The sequence below is a fragment of the Amblyomma americanum genome, chromosome 6 (genome assembly GCF_052857255.1).
Source record: "Amblyomma americanum isolate KBUSLIRL-KWMA chromosome 6, ASM5285725v1, whole genome shotgun sequence".
Taxonomy (NCBI): domain Eukaryota; kingdom Metazoa; phylum Arthropoda; class Arachnida; order Ixodida; family Ixodidae; genus Amblyomma; species Amblyomma americanum.
The window spans coordinates 89,169,749-89,194,765 of NC_135502.1; positions in this window are offsets into that span (position 1 = coordinate 89,169,749).

Genomic DNA, 25,017 nt, shown 5'->3' on the forward strand with positions numbered 1-25,017 from the left:
TGATGACGTGTTTAGCGAAGAAACTGCACAAGCAACCCAAGGTGCTCGGTATCCTTGCATGCCCATACCTCTGCGGGCTTCCTCGTATCTCTAACCGAAGTCGGGCAGGTTATGTTGTTCCACCTGTGCATTTAAGGTGTATGACAAAATCACGAAGAGTCTCATTACGTCGAACAGTGTCACCGTTTGTGTCAAGGATGCTGTTCTCCGAATACAAACCGTCCAGAGCACCACACATTTACCTCGCCTCGCAACGAATAAATCATAGCGAGGTACATGTGCGTATGCTCACATACGGAACTCCGCACGCAACGCTGCATGCACGCACGCGCACAAAAAAAAAAATGAAAAATCAGATAGCGCATAAAGAAAAATACGCAAAGAAGCAGCGGTGTTACCACATTGTTCCGTACCAGGTGAACAGCATTTGGTCCCTGTCTGTATATGAGTTCAAAATGAAGCTGAGAAGAATAGACCTGTGCCTTCAATGTACGGAGCTCCCCTCATCCTGCAGCATGCATTTGAGCTTCTTGCGCAGCCCACAAAGAATGGTCGCGTCGTTCCGTTTCGACGAAACAATGGGACTCGTCGTCCGCGTTCTAAACCTGACATCGTTTTTTCATTATGCGCTGGCTGCCTTCAAAAATTCGACTCACGTGTGACGGCCGCGTCTTAGGCCTCACAAAGGAGGAAGGGAGGCACAGAGAAGGGAGTCCATAGAGAAGAAGAAGCGGTATTGCACTGCGCGCTCGCCGCGAACTGTGGGCCTCGATGGCTGTCCCTGATGGACGAGACACCCAGGATATGATGTTCCGACCATAAATCTTCTTCGCCTTTCTCTTGAGCGCAGACGCTTCCATCCGAGGCTGCCGCCTTCCAGCGCGGAGGCTACCGCGCGGGAGGTTCCAGTGAATGACAGTTTTGTTGTTGATTAGAGAAAGCCGTGCGTCCGCCACCGATATAGTCTCTGTATGAGTATACATGTGTTCCTCACTCCTCCCCTCTCACTGCAAACGGCGTCGCGGCCGTGTATGCGGGAGCGGGCGGAAACGCCGCGGATGCATGCTCTGCTGTGTACGCAGCCCGTGCAGCCATGCATGCAGGCATCGCGATCGTCGTTACAGATGTTCGAACTCGGCGCAGGCACGCAGTATTGTTGGCCGCAATGTCGAAAGCCCCAGCGGGCGGTCCTGTTCCGGCACCCTCACGAGCGCACGACTCTTCCCCGAGGATTTACGGCCGAGTTTTGGCTTTTGCCTTGGTGGCTTCGCATTTCTACGCGTTTAAATCATTGACAAGCCGCGGCCGCGTACATTGAACGATGTGCGAGGGGGGAGGGTGGGGTGTTTTGGCTGGGCACTGCCGTGTACACACGAACACACATGCACATACGGCGGGAAAAAAATAAGCAAACAAAACAAACAGTGTGAAACCTGTTTTAACGCTGTCAGGAAGCATCCCGTGGTTCGAAAAGCGAGAGATACGTATGGTTGTTTGTTGTTGTTTAGATAGTTGTTGCTTGTTGAGGTCGTTTGATTCTCTCCGATCGAGAGGTCGCTGCTTTGTCGTCTCCTTCTTGGGGCACAATTTTGAGAGCAGCGCCTTCGCGTCTGCCGGGTGTATAAAAGGAGGCGGCATGAAAACAGGAGGAAAGTTGAAGAGGAAAGGTTAGACATAAATAGTTTTAAAAGAATACCCTCTGTGGATTCCCGGGGTTGGAGAGATGTCCCGCCACGCCGAGAGCGACCGGTCTATTCTTTGTGTTCGTGTCGAACATTCATATCTGAGAATTTTAAGTACCGTGGCTGTTATCTGTCCCGCGTAGAAGTAGTTGTCGCTTTGTGGATGATTTATACTAGCGTTCACCCAGACTGCTAGCTGCCGTATACACAGCGTATTTCTTGCTTATAGCTATACAGGATGCCGACTTTCCTTTTTTTTTTTCCCTGCGTGTACCTCTTTGGACGCTGGCCTCACATATAAAGTTATTTGTCTGGCTGGAGGTGCTGTTAATGTCATCAGCGAGTAGTCCAAATTTTGCGGCCCGTGATAAACGAGTCTATCTTTTCATTTTGATTTCTCCCTCTCCTGATTACCTGCATAATGCTTTTGAAGATGAAGCAGGTGAATAAATAACAGCAGGTGTGGACCTCCCGATCCATGTCGCACTCATAAACGAGTAAATTCGAAAGAATGTAATAAAGAGTTCAGTGAACGCGTGAGGGAAGTGGGAAGCGGAGAAGATAATGATTTCTTGCTGTTCCCTTAAAGGAACACTAGAAACATGTTTCACCCGAGTTTTGGGCGCTATATGTTGTAGCGACAGAGAGTTTGTGAAATTTCACTTCGCGGTTTAACTTGTTAATTGTACTGTTGATGTTTAGTAATTGCCTTTTTCGGTGAAATATGGTAAAAACTACGCTCGGCAACAACGATAAGGTGAAAAAATAATAATAATAATAATTGGTTTTGGGGGAAAGAAAATGGCGCAGTATCTGTCTCATATATCGTTGGACACCTGAACCGCGCCGTAAGGGAAGGGATAAAGGAGGGAGTGAAAGAAGAAAGGAAGAAGGGGAGCCGTAGTGGAGGGCTCCGGAATAATTTCGACCACCTGGGGATCTTTAACGTGCACTGACATCGCACAGCACACGGGAGCCTTAGTGTTTTTCCTCCATAAAAACGCAGCCGCCGCGGTCGGGTTCGAACCCGGGAACTCCGGATCAGTAGTCGAGCGCCCTAACCACTGAGCCACCGCGGCGAGGCATGTGAAAAAATGCAGAACCCTACTTCTTTCCTTCTATATAACCTATTTCTTTGCCGCAATTTTCATCATTTATTCCCGCAAAGTACTCACACTTCACGCATGTGTTCTCTCGTCTTGGTGTTCTAACTGAGGGAATATTTACCAGGTTACATCATAAAGGACTCACACTTCACAGTGGTGTTACATATCAGCGTCGTCCTTCTTTCATTACATTGAATAGCGCAAAACAAAGTAGGGGCAAGATAATAGCGCTCAAGTCAATTAATTGCCCACTAGCACTCACCTTCACCTCCAAAGTCGTTCTTTCATGAGCGAAGTTTTTCCTTCTTCTCGGTGCACTTCTATCACGTTACTCCGCAGTCTGCTCGAACCTCGCAGTATTGTCTTCTTCGTCATCTTGCCCATCGTCCGTAAGCGTGGTTCTGACTATATATGTGGACGCACCAATCATCCAAGCACCTTCTTTCCGCTATGCGACGATATGAGACTAGTTAGAAAGAATTTACTCCAGTCGGAGGACATTATCCCGCTCAAAATGTCTGGATGAACTTCATGGTTAGGAAAAGGTTAGAATTCATGTCACCCGGAGTAGTATATTTTTTTCATATTTATTTGTTACTTTCATAACATTTTCTTCGATGCAATGGAGAGCGCTATCTTGAAAGTAGCGGCTGCGGACATTCAAATGTTTACCCATGATGTGTTCGCAGCACAGAATCGGAGAGATTTCACAAGTGCTAAAAATAAAATATTCTGTAATGCTGCGTAATCAAAGATGCGGTAATAGTCGCTTGCACGAACATTTTACAGAAGCACTACTTTTGAGCCTGCAATGTAAGTGAGACATTTTAAAAATTTCATTTATTTTTCAGAGTCAGATTCCTGAGTTAAAATGCTTAAGATTCATATGCGCACCGATATTGAGTAGATACCATAGATTAGTATTGTCCGGGCAATACTGCCGCTGCTGAAAAAAAATTCTGTGATCTAGAGCATACTTATTCGCCAGATGCAAGAACACAATCTTGTGCGTAAATTCGTAACAGGAATTACCACACCAATATATTCCGTGCTTACTCACTCTCTGCATCAGTGCAGCCTCTTTCTATGTTACTTTTGTCTTTTCTGGGCTGGTTTCCTAAATCCGTGTACATGGAATAGCCTTTTATGAATCCACCATGTGTCTGAATATTTCCCGATAGACCCGAGAAGAGGTAAGGTCTGATACATAACTACTTAAGCACTTTGATCCTTTCCGTATTTTTACCAATGAAGCATTAACTTGAACCATCATTAACTCTCTGAACAGTCTTTACTCTGGCACCTGGCGAAAATCATTTGGTTGAATATCCAATTGCCATTTCGTGAATATTGTTAAACGCATGCTTAACAAGACAGCTACCAGCAAAAAATTGTTGTGCTTTCAATGAGAAAGTTGAAAAATCAAACGCGCAGTATAGCGTAATAAACAAATATAAATGGCGCAAAATAATGCAAATTAACGAAAATTGACTGATACTGCCTTTGTCCTTGGCCCCGTTTTTTTCTACACTCTGCATGTCAAACGAAGCGTGGCAAACCCTGATGTGTTGTATATTATTTCAAAGATAAAAATCACGCTATATCGGACGAGCCTAAAGTTCAGAACTCTATATATTTTTTTTAATTGCGACTGTGTTTTGCAGGTGGTGATAAAAAAACAAACTTTTTCGCAGTGCCGTAAGCACAGGTACCATATTTTTTTCTCGGGAGGGGGAGGGGGGGAGGTGCGAAAGGCGCCGATATATATATATATATATATATATATATATATATATATATATATATATATATATATATATATATATATATATATATATATATATATATATATATATATATATATATATATATATATATATATATATATATATATATATATATATATATATATATATATATTGGTAAGAGCACCGGACGCGATATTCGGAGGTCGTGGGTTCGGATCCCACCGGCGGCATGGTTGTTTTTTCTGCTGCTTTATAATTTTCTTTAAGCGATTTATTAATCTAAGTAATATTATCCCACTGATAAGCACAACACATTAAAAAAAATAATAATAACGTTCCCCTATGCACCTTGGTTTCGGTGACTGTTGGCTCCCTTTATATATATATATATATATATATATATATTAGGGATGCATTTTGCTCAGGGCAATGACAGACACCCCGCCCTGGCTCTTCTCTTCTCTTCAATCCGCCCACTCACTCAAGCCTGTTCGGGTCTTCTTTATCATTCCAGAAATTGGATGCACACAAACATTTTATGCTGCACGGTACGGACGTGCTTTGAAGCCGATTTACTTCAGCATAATGATTGTTTTCATAACCGGAACTTCTGTAGACGGAAAGGCAGCCTCCGTGACAGCCAGTACACAGTACCGAAAAGAAGCATTAACACTAAACAAAATTTGTCTTCGCTCTGTATAAATGGACTGTGAGTGTACAAACTTAATTTATTTTGTTGTTGTTGTCTTTTTATTCTTGTTGATGCTGCTTTACTATTAACCAATTGCACGATCCGCTCACAGCCTGTAGAATCGAGAATATCTTAATGCAACTCACATATGCTACGAAGATGACGGGCTATTTCCTTCGTTTTTCATCCAATTGAGGTGCTCCACGGCTAGAATAAAGGGAAATGGGCATAACGGAAGAACTAAACCACAGCATAAAGGTCTACCTCCAAAGGCCGCGGTCCGCTGCTCGCCACGCTATACACCGCCTCCGTATAGGAGCCGAAAAAGCGCCGACTCCCGAGCTCGATAATGTATCGAGCGCAGCGGGCGACGGTCTTTCCGGAGAAGTTATCTCCGTCGTTGGCAGCGACGGGATGGCTCTCTCGCGCGTAACGTATATATATACGCTGCCGTATAGGGGTCGTTGCGTACGGGGGACGAAAGAGACTTCCTATATCAGGGCGCAGGTGTCCCCCGATAAGGAACCCGCTATTTGTGCCTTGCCCCTTAACTGGGGGCTTCTGTGGTGGCGCTGCTGCTGCTTTTGCGGTGGGAATGGCCTTACACAGCGAGCCGAAGGCAAAGCAGCGGCCCGACGTAGGCCTAACGTCGGCCCAAGGAATTCGGAGATGTGAGTGTGAGGGTGCACGTGTGAGCATCGAACGTATATTTAGAAGCCGTCACCGTTGCGGTACACTACTCGTCCCCGGAACTGCCGCTCGTGGTTGTCGCTGGACATTTCCCGTGCTGCAGAAGACACTTCCCAGCGCTCCCTTTCTGGCGCGTCCATGGGAGAAGGTGGGGCAAGGATCTGCGTGCGTGCGTTTGAGTGTGCTTGTGTTGCGGCGTGTGTATCCCTCTTTCCCTTCATATCCCTATCTCTCTCCCTCTCTTTCTCTCTCTTTTTTTCATATTTCTTTCTTTAGGAAGCCCCTATGTTTAGACAGAGCACTGGGCTTGACTCGAACGCCTGCGAAATGTCTTCGCAGAGCAGACATCGAAGCGCTCTCCCCCCCCCCCCGCCCCCTCCGCCTTGTTGCCGGGTGTTGGAAAGGGGAGGTCAGCTGAATGAAGTGGAGATTGGCCGTGTGACGGCTTTCTCGCGAACTCAAGTGTACGCGAGGCGAGCTAAAACGCGGTGCTGGTAGCTTGTTTATTGATTTAAGACGTGCTCCAAAGTGGGCGTTTATATTCGTCGCGGGCGCAGTGTGTATTTATGAGTTTCGAAAGCCAACAAACGAGGCCCCGGTTTCAACGCCGGAGCAATTTCATGGAGTTCATATCTGCGTTTTTCTTACACTTCGCTAGCTCGTTTTAGAAGCTTCCTACAGGAGGACTAGCGATGACAGGTTACGTAATGAGGCTATAGCAAATGTTATTGGACGCAAGTTTGCTTTTTGCCATGCCTTCGTCGTCGGCGACTCATTGACGTCGTTCAGAGGAGTCACAAGGGTTTTCGCTATGTCTACGTGCCTATTAACAACATTCGTCCGAACCAAATTAATTTGTTTATTTTTACAAAATACCGTAGGTGTCAATTCAAAAAGCGACCAGGGAAACTTTGCAACCAAAGCACGAACACAAATTTTAGCATCTGAAAAAATAAATACATAGGCCTCACGCAGCGACCTTCCCGTCATCAAAGTGATAATGAAATGCACTAATAATCAGCCAACCAGAAGTGAACTCTTCTTGTTTTGCTGCTCCCATTTTAACTGTCCTGCTTTCATTCGGCGCTAATTAACAGTGCATGCTCTCACAACCACCAGCGCAAATAGTTGCTCAGGAGTATTGACACAGACACGGATATCATTAAATGGTAAAGTCGAGGGAACATGAAAAGAAAAGAATTGATGAAGCGAAGCTAATAAAAACCCATGCATTGACGAACTCGCAATATGTCAATAAAGTAAGCGTTCAAAAGTAATGACACAATGGCGACATCAGTATATGCTCGAAATATAAGGTAAGAAGCCGTATTCACAAAAGCGTATATAGGTACAGGGAATGGTTGAAGTTTCTGAGACCGAATGATAGTAATGTCTTTCTCTCTTGTCTCGTGATCAGGTTTGGTACCCTTAAGTGTGCTGTTCTTTTCTTGAAAATGATTGTTTTTTTGTAAACATCATTTACCGTCTAGTCACCAGTGTCCAGATGTGTAAGCCGGGGTGTAGGCCTCGTCAGGAGGCACGCTCTGTCTGCCTCCTTTTGCCTCTCCCCGGGGGCATATTGTAATATGGCCGAATAAACTTTCAAACTTCAAACTTCAAATATCTGATATGCAGGTGCAATATAGTAATAGACTCGAATATAAATGGCATGCTTGGAAACAAAAAGCGCAAACACTTTTTCATGCACAAATAATTAAATTTTGCTTCAACGCTCTCCAAAAAATTTAAGACATGATTAATGGCACCAGTTGGCGCCTATACTTCCTGTGTATTTTGAGACAAATTAAGGCCAGTTTTTTTTTTCAGCAACGACTATAGATTTTGCTTCTTTCAACTAAAAAGATCGCTTTTTAGTGGAAATTGACTTTTCTGGGTTTTTTTTTTAGGAACTATATTTTTGTCGGCTGTTTTACTGAAAAACCTCAGCTATATGAAGAAACTACTGCGCAGATTTGCGCCATTCTATAGTCGGATACAACTCAACAACAAAGCGGCAGATACCTCTCTATGGAGGCCCTCCAGCCAATGTCATCGACGGATTTTTGTGACACCACGGTTAGTCCGATTAAGCCGCGGCTATCCCCAATTTATCGGCCACCCCCTGTGATTACAGGCTAGTTGAACAAGTGGGAGAGTGCGAGAAATGGTCAGGGGAGAGAATCGGCTGATGCATTAATTGGCTAGAGGGGCTCCTTTCAGATGCATTTTCCTCTTCGTTCTTGAGCTGTACCCGACAGCAGTTCGCCATGTTCGCACTTCTGTTTATATGAACCTCAAAAAAAAAAAAAAGCTGTCTATATCTTCTGAATCTTCTTTAAGTGGATCAAATGTAACAAGGAATTACATCTCGGGATTTTAATTCGTTCCCCCCCCCCCCTCCCGCCCTCACCTTTCGGCTTCTGCCCACTGAATAATGTGCAATTTTAGAATGGCGAAGGCGTACTATAGCGTAGACATATTAGACGTTTTTAGTACACCAGAGATGTATTAGCGTAGACGTATACAGGCTTATATATGGGTTTATACAGGAGGGGTCCGGTAAACCGCTATACGTTTACGCTAATACGTCTCCAGTATATCAAAAGCGTCTATTCTAGTTTGCCAGTGTATGTTTACGCTTGCGTCTCCGTTATGTTAAGAGTCTAATGTTACTCTCACTTTGGGCTTTAAAGTGTTAAGGAGACGCTGTCTTACCTGAAATAGCCTACATGCCTGAAGCCAACAGTCACCGAAACCAAGGAGCCTAATGATATCCCCTACGCTAAGTCTGCTATCGAATCTGTATCTAATCACTAATAATAAAAGCGCTGTTGACTTCATCAAAACGACTTAATACACCAACAATGGAAGGACGCTCCTTTCCTGAGTGCGATTGGAAACGCAAGCCAATGTTGAGCGCACGTTGCACGCTTTTCGGTGGGCATTGCTGTCAACGTGTTGCGTCAGCATAACAACGGCTGAAAACTACGTCTTGCGAGTATGCATGGCACGCAGTTTTAAGAAGTCTCGCTAAAGCACTGAAAATGTTTGACCGGAGCAAAACAAAGTTTGGAGAACGTCATACTTTTAACCCTCTAAAGGCCACGCTTTGAAAACGTCGATGAAAAGTCAAACTCCCTCCTGGATTTTATCACAAATGGTCCCGATGAAAGAAAAAAAAAACAATTCATTCAGGAAACTATTACAGCAGCATAATTAAATCTAGCTTGTTTTGTTTCTGAACGTCTAAGGATGATCAAACTGACTGCAGGTACTTAGGCGCATATGCAAATCGATAGGGAAATTCAGAATTGCTCCATCATCTGCCCAGGAAGCATTACGACCATAGAAATTTTAGGCAGTTTAGACGTTAGGGGCAGCTTTTTCATGAACTTATCTTTCAGCATGCCTATTTCGCAGCTGGCACTCTGGCCTTGCTTAATATGTTGGAAAGACCTTCAAGAATATTAGCATTTCGAGGAATTCTGTGAGAAGTAAGGAAAATTACCGAGATTTCTTGCAGTCTGCATCATAGCTGATACGCGAGGCACTAATAAGTAACAAACAAAAAGGACTTCGCCGGTATGGCAGATATGTTGTGATAGGCTCACTGAGGAGAAGCGACAAATAGCTTGGTGCCCGGCAGCTCATTTGCATGAGGAATTCTCACATATTCAGTGAGGGCGGGCTTTGTGCCTGTATGAACACCTAATATACGTAGCAGTCGTGACTTGCACGACATTTAGAATGCGCATACGCAAGACGGCTGTCATTTCTGTCTCAGCATGAGGATATTAAAACGAGAAAGAGCTACGAGCTAGGTTAACGTGTTAATATTGCACATCATTCGCCTGTACTATCCTCGTTCTTGTTAGTTTATGTGCGCCAAATAAAAAAAAATAATACGAATGGCATGCATTTCTGTGATTTGAACGCATATATAAAGGCAACGATTACAGATCAATGCATGCTGTTTGTACCCCTGTTTAATTACGCAAGACAGGGTAGAACCATGGGTGCATTATGTTGTCAAAATTAGTTCACGCAACGAAGAATACTTCTGTCTGGCTGTTTTGTGCCTCAAAAAGCTGGATGAAAAAAAGACGCCGCAACATGAGAAACTGCTCCGTAACCTGATCTGTGTCTTCTGTTTTTCACCCCTCCACAGTAATTGATTCCGGTTTTAATTTTGATGCGCTTTCTTTTCCGGTCGAGATGGTGTTTATGGTGGGGGAGGTTACAGGACTATTTAAGTAGGTTTTTGTACGTAGATCACAGACCTTCGTTGTGTGCATAAAAAGCCATGATTGACACCACGTCCCGCGCCGACCACTGTTCTCCATTTTTATACCGTCAGGGACAAGCGTGTACAGGTATATGCTCAACGCGCTGTGAAATTGAACTGCACGAACCGCGCGTATTGTCCGGTCTGGGGCACCGCTCAAGCGCGCGACGCGTCAGCCAATTGCGTCACGGTGCCTGCGTTCGTGGGCGGTGTCACCGAGCCCTCCCTCTAACCCCCCCCCCCCCCCCCCCCCTCCCCATCTTTCCTAAAGCGTGCGCAGTACGAGCAGCGCCCTCTCGCAAGTTTGCGCGCCGCGAGCGTTGGTTCGGGGTCAGGTGCGCGACGTGCGCAGGTTATTTCCGCGTGTTTCTGCTGACGCCTATATACCTCTGCGTTTTCCGTTTCGTTATTCTTACCCCTTTCTTCTTTATTTTGCTGACTTTTTCTTCGTACTTTTATTTCGAGCCTCACAAATCACGCTCGCGAGAAAGAAAAGTCCTGTGAAGCGTGATGCATGATCGGTTGTGACGGCACTTCGCGCGCGCGGTCCCGTTGGCAGAATTCCCAGGAAGCGGAGAATAAGCGTGGGCACAAAACCTATATGCCACAGAGGAACTGGCGTGCGCGCGACGTTTTCAGGATTTTGTTTTTTGTTTTGTCCTCTTCGTTGTCTCACAGAACTGCGGCGCGCGACACCTGCGTAGTTCTTCGACGTGATGCTTCTTCTCGTTTAGCTTGGTTTAGACCCTTTTGTGCTTCTTCTCTGTGCTCGCTGGCTGCTGGAGTATAAAAACCGCGGTGTGAGTCGCTGCTCTTTCGAGAAAAGCAGTGACGACGAGGTATTTATAGTCGCTTGCGAATGGAATATGTGCGAGCGTAAGGGCGCCACTGGTGAATTGCGGAGTGCCCATTTCATCCCTGCTTGGGCGACTTGTATAGAGAAGGACAAAAACATGGATATAGAGTTCGTTTGTATGCATTCTGGTCAGACCACGCGCTTCTTGCGGGATTCGTCACTTTGAATTTCATATCCAAAACGTTTTTTTTTTTCTTTTTCGTCTTCTCTACGTGATTACGCATTGAACATCAACCCAGAGGTGAACGCATTTTCGTGAAGTAGCAGTCCTTAGTCGGTTGTGACGTAAATTGTGATGTAGAATGTGTTATTTTACTTGATTTTTAAGCACAGCATGCAAATGTATATGGCCCTATACGCGCAGGCCTTAAGACTCCTGAACAAAGAGTCCTCAGAGAGGGTTAATAATAATAATAATTGGCTTTTGGGGGAAGGAAATGGCGCAGTATCTGTCTCATATATCGTTGGACACCTGAACAGCGCCGTAAGGGAAGGGGAAAGGAGGGAGTGGAAGAAGAAAGGAAGAAAGGTGCCGTAGTGGAGGGCTCCGGGATAATTTCGACCACCTGGGGATCTTTAACGTGCACTGACATCGCACAGCACACGGGCGCCTTAGCGTTTTTCCTCCATAAAAACGCAGCCGCCGCGGGCGGGTTCGAACCCGGGAACTCCGGATCTGTAGTCGAGCGCCTTAACCACTGAGTCACCGCGGCGGGTCGAGGGTTCCATTGCGCATTGCAGTTTGCGAGTGGATGGGCCTGAGCAGCCCCATCCTATGCTGTTTTCATCAAAGCAGAGAAAGAATAGGAGAGAAAAAGTATTTTAGCAGGCAATAAAATTCACTATACGCATCCCATGCCAGTTATATATCTGCCATAAAGGAGGTGTACGCCTTTGTGAAGGCGAATGTAAAATAAAGCGGGACGCATCGCGGCGTAATTTCCTGATGCGCTGCTGAATGGCTCAAGACGCTTTCCGACTTTCTGCTGCGTCGCAAAAGAGAAGGAAAAATAATAATTTTTTTTCTGAGTGACCGCCCTGAAGGAACGGCTTCGATGCCATAGCCGTAAGGAAACACCCAAAACCAGTCTTGCGATTTTTCCGACTAGAAGGTGAAAACGGGCCTCCAGACAGCGTGGCAGACGCCCTTAGATTGATCTAACTATATACAGGTTGAAAGATACAGATATTCCTTTCGGTGTTCTCAGGATGCTAACTCTCGCTGCCAAGTGAATCAACGGGACAGGATCGCTCGTCACTTTGTGGACGGCGTTTGAACGGTTTAAGGAAGTCGCAAAAATACGCATTAAATTTTAACTCTCAGTTTATTGTGAACCTTGTGTCAATGCTTGACGCATCTGCTGCTACGGTGAAGTTACCTAAAGAGAGAGAAACACTATAATAAAAAAAAACACAGAGAAGTTAGTCGGCGTTTAAAATTCTCTGGCATGTGGGGAAAGATAAAGGCGGAAGGAGAGCCGGGCGGAAAAGGTAAAATAAATCAATTTAAAAAGGGAGAAAAGAAAATGCGGCCATTAAATGCGTGCTAAGGTGCATCGGCGAGTAATGATGTTACATATGAAATGATGAAGTACACAGTCCGAAAAATGGGCTAACAAAGTACACTGCGTTGAAGAATGCATGAGGGTAACATGCAAGGTGAAATTAGAGCTTGCCGAGATATGCAGACAAAAAGTTCATATAGATAAAAGGCAGGACTGCGCGAATGTTACAGGACAGGTGAAAAAGGAACGAAAACGACAACACAGGCGCAAACTTCCAACTCTTTATTCAAAACCAAAAATCACACGCTATATAAGCGATGAAACCATGCGCATAGCCATCACTGTTATTCACCCAAGACCTGATAAATTCGTTTCTTCTTCAGCTGTCCTGTCCCATTTTGCGCGGTCTTACCTTTTACCTGGAATGAACCAACTAGCCCGCAAGAACGTTCTTCTAAAAAACGTGTCTCTGTTGCCTAGGACAGGCTAAGGGACCTAAACACTGTCCATTGTTAGGGGCACTGGGGAGAGCTTCTCCATGCAATGTTCCTAGTACGCACGCTCGTCAGCATACTCAGGACTCCCAAGCAGGATATGTTCCAGAGATTCGATCGAGCCGCAGTTATCACAAAGCGGACTGTTCATTTGACCGAAATGGTATCGCAAGCAGTTTGCAAATGCAGCGCTCGGGCGAAGTCTGTGATAAAGTATTTCCAGATGGCGAGGAATTCTGGGTGGGAGTCTTGATCTGAGGTGTGGGTTACCTACCATTTAGCTCTTCCATACCTACTGCATACTTAACTTACTCATAATAACCACGGACGGCATTCTGAGACCCACTGCTGCGACAAGCGAAAAGCGACTTCGCCCATAATAACAGCACCGAGTGCTCCTATATATCTATACATCGTAGGATCACAAGTAGCGATAAATATATGCCAATGGAGGTGGATACGAATACAAGTCCTCTTTTCATAAAAAAAATGAGAAAAGCAAGAGATCCCCTGGACAGTGTTGACTTCGGGACCTCCTACTGTAATACCGACACCTATATGTACATTCCTGTATCGCACGATATAAATAAATATGATGAAAATATGATAATTAAGAGGATATCGCAAATAAATTAGTGCAATTACAGAGCAATTGTCAGTGACACTGCTTTGGCAGTATTCAAAGCTGGAAGGAATATTTGCAAATACTGACTAGTGGAAGTACCTGGATTCATTTTAATAAATACTGTTGCCACTTTTCGGCACATGCTAGTGCGATAGCACTTGCTTGGGTTGTTTGTATGCTTTATATATCCGCACATACGACGCACCACAAGGTCGGCGAGCGACGACAGCGTTGGAAAAAAAAACGCATTCTAATGTTCTTGTAAGGCGTGGGAAACTGTGCGACTTCATTCGGAGTGCATTGAAATAGGCTAATTAGGTGCTGGTTATTGCGACTTATTGACTATTGTGTCACTCACTGGCGGATAAGCTGCTTAAGTGTATCGAGTTTCACAACAATTCCGCTATCAGGGATGTTGTCGAGGCTGAACAGACGCCGTACCAGTTCACACATCGAGAAGGAAAGCTCAGTGACGGCATTACTCGAAAAACACGTGATTGACCTTCGTCCAATGAGAACAGACTTTGTGTGACCAGCTGACCAATAACAACACGTAATCTGTATGCTCATGCGATTCACGTCTGTGGAAAGTCTGCCTTGGCACAAGAAATTAAAAGGAGTTTAGGGAGGTGCCAGGAGAAAAGGCGGGATAGGAGAGGATGTTTCATGCGGTCCCTATTTGTTTTTGTTCCTTCTAAGAGAAAGCTGGAAGGTGGTAGTATCAATACACACAATGGCTACACCTCGCGACTATACCCATCTAGTTTGATTTTCCTCCTGTCACTGCGGTGGTACCCAAACCAACAAGAAAACGTAGCTGTGATACATCAGCTTCCGCACTGCCGAATATATATGAAATCTTTCTTCTGTGAGTAACCTTCAATACATGCAAATTAAGCTACGTGAAGCGCCATCTATCCAGTACTCCAGAAACTACCGTTCTCGCATATTTTATGCACTAAACTGGTTTGCTGCGCGTTCATTGTTAAGGCCTTGGGTCCAAATTTACAATACGATTCGTAGTTCCCTGTGGTTGGCTGGCACTTTGACTGCTGACTGGTTCATCGCTGTGATTCGCCAGCGCACATGCTTATCGCAATGAAAATATTCTTTATTCTTTTTTTTTCGGATATTCTGACTAAAAGCCGAGCAGAAGTGTTTCAATTGTCACGAACCGCGTTTTACCCAGGTGTGTGTTTCGGAAGTTGGTTAATTTGGCTCTGGATATGAGCTATAGCTAATGGTTGTCAGCAAGACTGTTTCCAGGCTTAGTAAATGACGCTCTCGACCAGTGCTTCCGGCGTCTTGAAATCATGCACACATTACACCACGCATTACAATACGCACCACGCAGCAAGAAATAAGCGCGCTGGTTGCGCAAAAAGTCCCGCATGCTAACCGGTGAGTTAAGTCTTTGGTGTAAAGTAGTTTTCGCCCTCTGCGGGCTCGCTTCAGTTTGCGAGCAATCGCAGCGAACTGTGTTCACATTTGGGAAGATTCAGAATGAGAAATATGTGGTTTTATATTGCATTTTTATAAAGGAGCGACTCCAGCATGGGAATTACGTGAGGGATCCTTAATTTAAATGAAGTTATTACATCAGCGGTGATGTTTAAAGGTTTAAAAAATTGGTACAAAAAGGGAGTAAGCAAGATCTAAATATAAAAAGTAGAAAATGTTGAACTACGCATATTTTTTTATTTCTAGGCTTCAAGTGTTCTGATTTCTTGTCTGTGTGAACCAAACGACATATGGCACATAATACTTTATGGCAAAATCGAAAATGGGATTGGTCCCTAATTTGTTGAAGTGGGTGGTGCAGCTAGCGTGTTGCATGAAATTGATAGGAAATCATGTGTTCCTGTCTGATTTGTAAGCCGTATTAAGGGAAGGCTTACAAGGTCACGAACTAGTGTCAAATTTAAGACTAGCAAATGTAATTAATGCATGACGTTACGGGCCAAGATTTAGCAGTTGGTATTCAAATTCGCAAATAATGGCCCGCAGTGCTATGTCTTTAGCCTTTTGAACTCAATGAAACGTAGTGGGCTAAGATATACCACATGCTCTGACGGCGTAGGTGATTATGGAGTGCATGATGGCGCCTTCTCTCCAAAAATACTCTTCGCACACTTTTCAGTGCATTCCCTGCATCACCTTTTAATGTGCATGGACTATTTTAAAGAATGCACGTTTGAATGGCACCATTCAGGTTTCCAGACTCACGCCTTCATTGAAAGCAGAAAACAAAAAAAAAAAAGACGCGCTTCAGTCGAAGGAAAAAATGTAATGCCAGCTGCCTAAACACTTCCTGAATTCCTTTCCATGCTTGCCAAGCGCGCAGAGACTTAGGTGAGACGCCCCTCGGAAAGACACCGAACCGGCATCATTACGTAACTGACAAGGTATTCTTTCAGTTGTTCTACAAAACGCCAGAGCCTATAACAAGCACGCCGGGCACCTAAGAACGCGCGCGCGCGCAGCAACAAATAGAAGCGCACTTTTTCTCTCTTTTTTTTTTTTGTAGCTAGTAGGGGAGGAAGACGCCTGCGAGTGCGCCGAGGGCCGAAAAGTGTAACGCGGTAGGCGCCGAAGGCAAACACGCATCGAGCGAACCATCAGTTCAGAACCTCCTCCTCCTCCTGTTCCGCGGCAGCGCCCGGGAACTCCATAAAAACCATAGTGATTTACATTCTCTCACGAGCGCAGGTTCGCCACCGCCAACTTGGCAGCCGCACTTGGAGAGCCTGACGCGTGGCGTCGTCGCTGGCTCCTTGTGCAGCGACCAAGGCCTCCTTCACTTGACGCGTGGAGCTCTCCACCAAGCTGTGAAAAGAAAACTTCCTGCCTCGCAACCCGATGTCAATACGAGGCAGGCTTGCGCACCGCCGCTCGTTATCATGCTTTCTTTTTTTCTTCTTCTCTATCTCTATCGCCCACTCTTTTTCTTTTGCTCTCTCTATCTCTGTATTGCTCTCTGTCGCGTGCCACACAAGGTGCTGCGAGCCTCTCGTCCGATTTCTTCACCCGTGCAGGCGCGCACCCGCGGCATGCACGCGAACTTGTGAATACACACATACGCGCCAGGCAGCTTAGCTGTCGTCGCGCCGCTCTCGAGCGCGCGACCAGAAACAGCTGTAAAGTCGTAAAAACGGGAGCCTCGGGCCAGCGGGCCTCTCCCTGCATGTGGAGTTGCGCGGTTGTTGAGAGTTTTACGTCCGCCGCTTGGGACCGAATACCCTGGCCCTGAGCTATCTCGCCATTTCTCTCTTTTTCAGTGCAGGGGTTGTGTATATGCGGACCACGGTGGTGGTCTCTTCTTCCACACGTCCACACCCCCCTAATCTTCTTTGTTTTGTTTTCGTCTTTTCCGTACATTATTTTCTTTTTTTTTCGTTCACGCGCGACACCGCTTCTCAGAATAAGCTTCAGTCTGGGACGGTGGTGTGTTATATACAGCACACCGTGTTTTCATATATACAGACGTACGCGTGGTTCCCAAGCTGCGGTAGGTGTGTGGGGCGCGAGACAGGAGGGAGTATACAGCTTGCTCGCGCTTGGGTAGCCGTTTACGAGATGTTAAGCGTGAACGATATGGCCTCCAAAGAGCCCCATAGCGGCTGCGGAAGAGCCCGGGGAAGAGGTAGTGTATCGTCTCCGAATCTTATAACTGAGACAGGCAAGCCCGCTTTTTTTTTTTTTTTTGCACGCATGCATGAGGAGGTATTGAACTGATAGGCCTTCAGATGAGCTTTCAGCACGTCAGTATTTGATGCACTTCTTATTACATCCGTTTTCCACTGTGCGGGTTTTTTTTTTTTTTTGTGGCACGCAGCTGGGACAGAGGAAGTTGAGAAAATAGCACCAACACGTACGGGAAATGTCTGCAGAGGCCGTCTCGTTACAAACATTGGGTGAAGGGGTCATGAGCTTGATATACAATAACCTTGTTGAGATAAACTTATTTTGTAAAGATAACAAGATATCAAATATTATGTGCGTATGCAACAAGCTGTTACTGGTGGGACAGTGGCGCATTCGTCTCTTTGCGACAAAAATTCTGTTGCTGAAACTTTAAGGGCGACGTGCTGTGACTTATCTGCATCCGACAGTTTTTTTTTTTTTATACAAGAAAATGAGATGCATATATTTATGACTAGTCCTGCCGCAAGAAATAAAGTATGAGGTATGTTCTGATTTCTCCAGTGCTCGGAATATGGTAGTATTCGTTAACGTAACTTACATAGTGGTTTCCTCTATTTTTGAGGGTTGTGCTTCTTTTCGAAGCTTTGTATGGCCACAATAATTTCATACGATCAAACAAAGACAGGTGCTTTGTGTTCTATCTGGTGTGGTCTGTGTGGTGTTAAATGTTCTCGCAACATCGACGCATCGCGTAGGCCCGCAACAATGCCGTCCACGTTTGTGTCCGGTAAACTGATAATGTCTTCCTTCTATTCTTGGCAGCTTTCACACATCACGTCTAATATGTCTGATACTTTTGAAGTTGTCGGTGAAACGTACTGCGGAAGAAGGCATACCACATCTAGAAGCTTACGCGTCTTCTTGTTATACTTCGTGTCTAATATCTGGGGCTCGCAGCAGCGTGTGTTGGCGACGAAGTGTTAATCTGTTCCCGCGTTGCTCAAGAGATGGAAAAAAAAGCACATTTATGTCAGCACCTGTCATTGGAAACTGAGCATAGGTTTGGAGCGATCCAACATGTCTGGCTTAGGAGCAACAAAAATGTTAAAACCAAGGGAAGCTTCCAAACCAACTAACAACAAATAGCCAGACATTGAGCACAAGAAAAGCTGTAAAAAGTGAATTTATGACGTACAGAAGTGAATAACTTATTGTCTTCATAAAATTAGCACACTGCAGAGTACAAGTTGAATAAAAGGTAAGAGAAAAATTGCAAGTCTTGAGAACGTCAGTGCTATTCCATTCTATGTCTCAAAGAGTTTACAGAGTTGAATGCATTCACTTTGAAGCCAAATGTGTGCCGGGCACTCCAAGCTGTAGTGCAGCACCAGTTTGAGTCAAGCACCAGCACCCTTGTGCACAACTGTCGCAGTTGTTTGGGGACCTTGTGCAGCCAGGTGTAGCGAAGCATAAATTTGAGGCCAAGTACGAGCTTAAAGGACAGATGGGTGCCCACCCGGTGTTCCACAAAGCTCCTGCAGTTGGTTCCTTGCTGCCGTTTCCAACCAACACGCTGCCGCTGGAACGGCGTGTTGAAAGGCGCCCAATAGGAAAGACCACATGTATTGTGACAAAGACGAACCTTCGACTGCATTGGACGAAGCCAGTTTCTCAGCGGCTGACACATATTCCAAGACTGCAGGCCTGAAACGTTCTGTGTGATCCTTCGCTTTGCGGTACGATTTCTAAAGACTCATGGGTGGCTCAGGGTGCCCCTTTTCGGCTCACTTTGTGGTTGCCTCGAAGCGCTTTGTAGCAGAACGGCACGCACGCTGCATGAGCTTGCATTATTGCCACCTTTAAAGAGGGCCCAACGCATACTGATCCTTTCGAGGTCACTTTTTCAATGGACAATTCCTAGCCGCATTTCCTCGCATCCACGCACATTCGACAACATGCGCATCTATGTTGGAGCAGTTGAAGAACGAAGGGGAGCAAAAGAAAGGCAAAAAATACAGCCAACGTCCTTATTTTCGCCATGTGTTCACGTTTTCTCAGATTTTTTCTTTGAGTCGGCGCGTCCAAGTGAGGCTGCGCAGAGCATCCGAGTAAACAAACTACAGATAACAGGGAGCAAAAGACGGGGAAAAATCTTTGCGCGATGCCCTCCGCTTGAGTCCTTCGCTTCTGTCTGTCCCCCTCTTTCTCTGCGTCTGCGCGCCGTGGCCGACTGTGCACAAAAGAGAGCAGAGCGCGCGGGGACCGCCCATAGGGTGCCCCCCTGGCTGGGCTTCCAATCAGAAAAAGAAGCACGCTCTCCCGCCAGGGCAGATGCCGGTTCCGTTCCGTGTCGTGCCGGGTTTTTGCTCTGTTCCCAAGCGACCGCGGCGTGCCCACACAGCGCCGCGCATCTGTCCCTTTTTTGTGCGTCGCTTTATTTTGTTTGTGGGGAGTGCAATCCCTGGTCCCTGCAGCCGCGCGGCGGAGAGCCTGTTTTCCCCATATGAACCCGCCGGCGGCTGCAGCGTTTTGCTCACGGTGCAGACTGCTTCGTTTCTCTATATGCGCTTCTTTCGCTTCGTTCTTTTCCCTCTTCTTCGCTTTTACTTTTTTTTTTCCTTGTATTGACGGAGTCCCGAAGCCCGCGGGATTTTCTCGGTTGGTGATGCTCCGCAGCCCTGCACACGCGATGCGTCGCTCTTCAGTGTTTTTCTTCTTCTGTGCTGGTTTTAATTTCGAAAAGAAGGCGCCTCTATCCTTCAGCGCTTGTGCAGCCGCTTGCGAGTGTTTCATTGGATTGCCGCCCCGCAGAAAAAGTAGGAACGCCAGAAAAATCATACTCGGTCGCCGAAAATTTCGCCATGACAGCAGCTCTATACAAAACGAGGCGACACGCTATCAGAGGCTCAAAAGGTTTTTTTTTTTTAATGTAAAACAATGCGAACAGTTACTCTAGCCTGCTGTTCTGAAATAGACGCAGGTTCCACTTTGGCACCACGTGCCGTGCTGAACACAGGAGTAGTCTCTCTCTTACGGTCGCCTTTACATGGAAAACGGAGACCTCCTTGTCGCGGCAGTGCAGAAGTATGGGAAAACAAGACCAGGAGTGCGATCCAAGTGGCACTTCTATAGTAGAGGAATGCAGAAATGGCGGTGTCGTGCGATTTCTAGGCATGTGAAATAACTCAGGCGGTCGAGATTAGTTCAAAGTCCTGCACTACTGAATACTGTCACGATGGAAAGAAACGCCAAACACGCGGCGGCTACGCGCTCCGCTGTCCGAATTTGTTTTGATCGCGGTTTTACCTGGGTGGTGAGAAAAAGATGTTAGAGTCGTCCTAGAATGCATCAAGGACAACACTAGCGCCTTTCTTCTACCATCGAAGTAAAAGCGTGATGAAAAGAAATGCGAACAGCGGACCACCCAGGCTCTGCTCTGTTCGCGTTTCTTTCCATCGCCCCAGTACCCAATAGCCCAAGTGTCGCTTTGACGCGAAACTTCAATATTTACAGAGACAAGGGTGAACTGCTTCCACTGCAGACGAAAATAGCTGTGCAGAAACATGGTTAAAAGATAACAAAGAATTAAGAAAAGCATGTAAAAGCCGCAATCAACTATGTAGCATAGGGATAAGGCATAAACAAAAAGAGAACGCCACTCATTAGCAGCAGTACAGGTCCTTCTAAAGGAATTACAAATGGCAAATACACAACTTCTGTATGGACCAAACGAAGCCGAATGTGAGCAGAAAGAAGTAGAGAGACGAGCACGGTCAAGAAGCTGGTGAGCTATACGAAATTAAAATTCCTTTGTTCACTTTTTTCTTTAACAAAGAAAAAAATCTGAATTTAGTGAATAAACTAGGAAATAAATAAAAATATGAGCACTTTGGTCTACTTTTCTGTCTTCTTTTCGCTAGGAACATCCCGGAACTTACACACAAACGCGGGATATATATACAGCTAATTATGTGAAAAAAAAAAGAAAGCGCGAAAACTGTCGCGAAAGGCTTCTGAACTGTGTTCGTGAACCAGATGCTTTAATTAAACAGAAGTTGGTCATTGTGGCATAGCTTATACGCTAGGCCATTTGTGTCGCCTCTGAGCAACGCGCTGTTTCAATTAAGAAGCTGCATTATTGGATTCTTTTGGGCACCGTGACGCTATTATATACCGACAGGTGTTTTTCCTGCTCCCTGAGTTGCGTTTGCGGGACCTATCTGCCGATTATTGAACAGACTAATCGGAATCTATTCAGAGCACAGATCACCCACCGTCCCCACGCATAGCATGCAAGAACCAGGACAGAACGCTACGACGATGACAAAGTGGGACCTTACAGCTTTCTTGGGGCACGATTGCCAGCTATACAAATCATTGGATTGCCCAACTTCACCTGAAGCTTTTATATCTGCAGAACTTTTATGTAATGTGACACTATAGGAATAATAATGCTGTAATAACATGGAAAGAGACCTATCTGTTTTCGATTTCTTTTTTCTGGAAGGCAACTCCAGTGGTCACGTTCATATCGAAGAAAAATAACCCATTGCAGCGCAACAACTTATCTCTTGAGACAACCGTTCCATATTTAAGTGCGTGGTCTTTACTGAAATAGAACTGGTCTGAAGGCTGTGGTTATAAGGAGGCTCTAAGAAAGATCTATAGTAGGGGCAAATGGCCTTCTTTATAAAAGCCCAGACAGCATTTAAGATGACGTACAAGTGTATGCAGTCGATCGCCAGTAATCTCTGCTGCATTATCACAGAGTGGAACAATTTACCAGCGCACATAGCCATTGAATTTAGCACGTCCACATTTCTTGCTCTCATCCGCAGCGACGTTGGCATTTGAAATGTTTCAAATGTTCAAAATTTTTTCATGTTTTTTTTTTCTCAGTTACTGTACTTTTGCGATTACTTATGTTCTTTTCGTGCCTAATACGTACACTGCAGTATTTTTGATTTCCGTTATGCCTAATCGTTTTCTTTAAACCTATAAGTTGTATTATATTGTTTTTTGTCGCCTGCTTCTTTATTCACTCTCTGTTGCTTAATTATTTTTCCACGCTATACCTAGCCTGTTTATTGCTCCTTTGCTTGTTAATGGGGTTCTTTGTACATGCTTTTTACACAGACCCCCCCCCCTATGTAATGCCCTCGAAAGAGGGCCTTTAGGGGGATTCTGAATTAATAAGTAAATACATAAATAAATAAATACATCGAAGCATGCGTATTTTGCTTTCAGCTTTGAAGTGCATGACCTTCCAGCACTGGCGTGCAGGAGGCAAGATTAATATCTTTCCTTCTTTCGTTCTTATAAATGCTGCACGATAATTGCCATAACTGTGCGTCTTAAAGTGTCATGTCAACAGCAAAAAGTTACTTTAAAAAATCTCCTATGCTCCTTGGTCTCGATGACTGTCGGCTTCGTTCATGTAGGTCTAACAAGCCCCCTTTCTTCCCTTCCGTTGTCTGATTTATGCCGTAAAGTTTTCATAGAAGAGATACGTCCGCTGGTAAAGCTGTAAGCCACGACGTTTTTTCTACTCGCATTGTCTCACAAGCATGAGCGGAAACGGAATGTTACGACGCACGCTAACCGCCCTCTAACGGCAGCAAAGATCAGTACTCCATAGCGCCATCTATATTTACACTCGAACACTACTATCTTTCGTGCATATTTTATGCACAAACGTGATTCGAATTTGCAATTGGTTGGACATTGAGATAATCGCTTTCAAGATAGCCACTCAAAGTTTCCCAGAATATTGTGCATCCCTAGTTTGGCCTTATCGAGTTCGGCTTTTGCAAAGCAATTATCTCAGAATAAAAAGAAGAAACAAGGGAAGGGCGATGGAGTGGCTGGTAATAGCTGGGAAAATTCACTTTCGCTCTTACATGACTTCGCATTCGTAGAACTGCTAAAACCACAAAAAAATCACGCCGAAAGGCTTTGAGTGCGGATCATATGGCCATCCCTTATACCACCCAGTAAAGGTGCCAGAGTTGAGAATGAAGGGCGGGCATGTGTATAATAAGACGCAAATTAGCAGCTTTTTTTTAGGCTGTGTGCTCTCAAGTTTGCATCGCGACATCGTAGGGAAGAAGGGACAGAGCATCTCCAAACTAAGCCGAAGAAAAATATAGCTTTATTTTAAAGTAAGACGGAAAGGAAGATGATATTCGTGATATGCTCGCGCAGAATGTTTTATGCAAACACTCGCATTTACTTTGGCCAAATCCCCGAGGCGAAACCTTGTGGATTTGAGTACGGATGCTTGTATTCACTGGCATTCAGAGAACGAGCTAGTAGCACCCGTTAGCTTTACCGTACAGCCTCGCTTTTACGTATATGCCCTTAAGATGCATAATGCTTTCATGACAGCTTGAAGTGCAGCGCTTTTCATCTTAGTGCGCCCGCTGAACACAAAGTATATGCTGAAATGCTGACGCGGAGACCTACTGCTATCTCACAGTACTCATGATGTGTGACGCCAAAAGCTGAGTGAAATCAAATTGACTGTCTTTTAGACTGAATATCTCATGGTCCAAAGGTTTCGCTAGCCATGGTTGAGAGATACGTGTGCTGTGCATTGCGGCACCTCAAAGACATCGCAATTATTTCGGCCGTATCGCGCATTGCGTTATATTAATAGGTTTTGTCATAAAACATCAGTGCTGCAGCGTGTAATGACAGCTTTTTTTGCGAGGGTGGGTGGAAGGAAAATTTATTTTCAAATATACAACACAGTACAAACATCGGGAGGGAAAGGGTAGAAATTAAGTTCTTTGTAGTTTTTCCATGCCCCGAGATAGAATGGAAGGGCTACAGCGTGATTCTCAATCACATATTGCCAGGATGGAAGCACCAGAACGCAATGAGAAATACTAAATAATATTCAAGTAAAAGAGAAATAAATAAACATGGTATAACTATCACTGTTCAAATCACTTCTAAGTGCACCAAGAAGCCATTAAAAAAAACATCAAGTAGAAGAAATTTATCAGAAAAAAAATTGTCATCTTTGCTGAGTGTAGCGGTTAAAAACAGGTTTTCTGTTCGAACATTTAAAACGGTCTGTTGTGAAACAAGTGAGTGCGTCAGTTCGTTGTGTGTTAACCAAGCGTTCTTGTTAACGTTTACATGCCGCAACTTATGCGCGAGTGGAAGACATGTGCTGGCCGTGGGACGTTGGGGTTTCCTAAAGGCCTACACGATTTTGGGGTATATACCTATGGAGGCAGTACTTAATTTAAACGGGAGGTAGGGGTGGTTAGGCCTCTATTCAGCGAGAATTTTCCAATGGGCAAACCATGAAAACGTTTTTTTTTCCTACGAATAAAGTCCAAAAAATTCACTTTTCCACTACAATCCCCTCTCCCCCACCTCCCCTTCTTCCTGAAGAGTCACCCATAAATCTGCAGCTATACTGCGTATAGAAGAGGATCATCACTGGACCGAAATAAGTGAAAACAAGTAGTAGCGATTTGAAACTGTAGAGCTACGGCTTACGCATTTCCTTTTTTATTTCTTTTTTACAGTAAAATAAGTGCGCACAGGTGCACAACTAGAATATCTCATGGCTAATTAGGACGTGCATGTTCGTTACTCGGCATCGTCGTAATCAGCCATAGCACCTGTGAGCAGTCACAATCAAAGAATGCGCTTAGCCTGTGCAAAAGTAGAG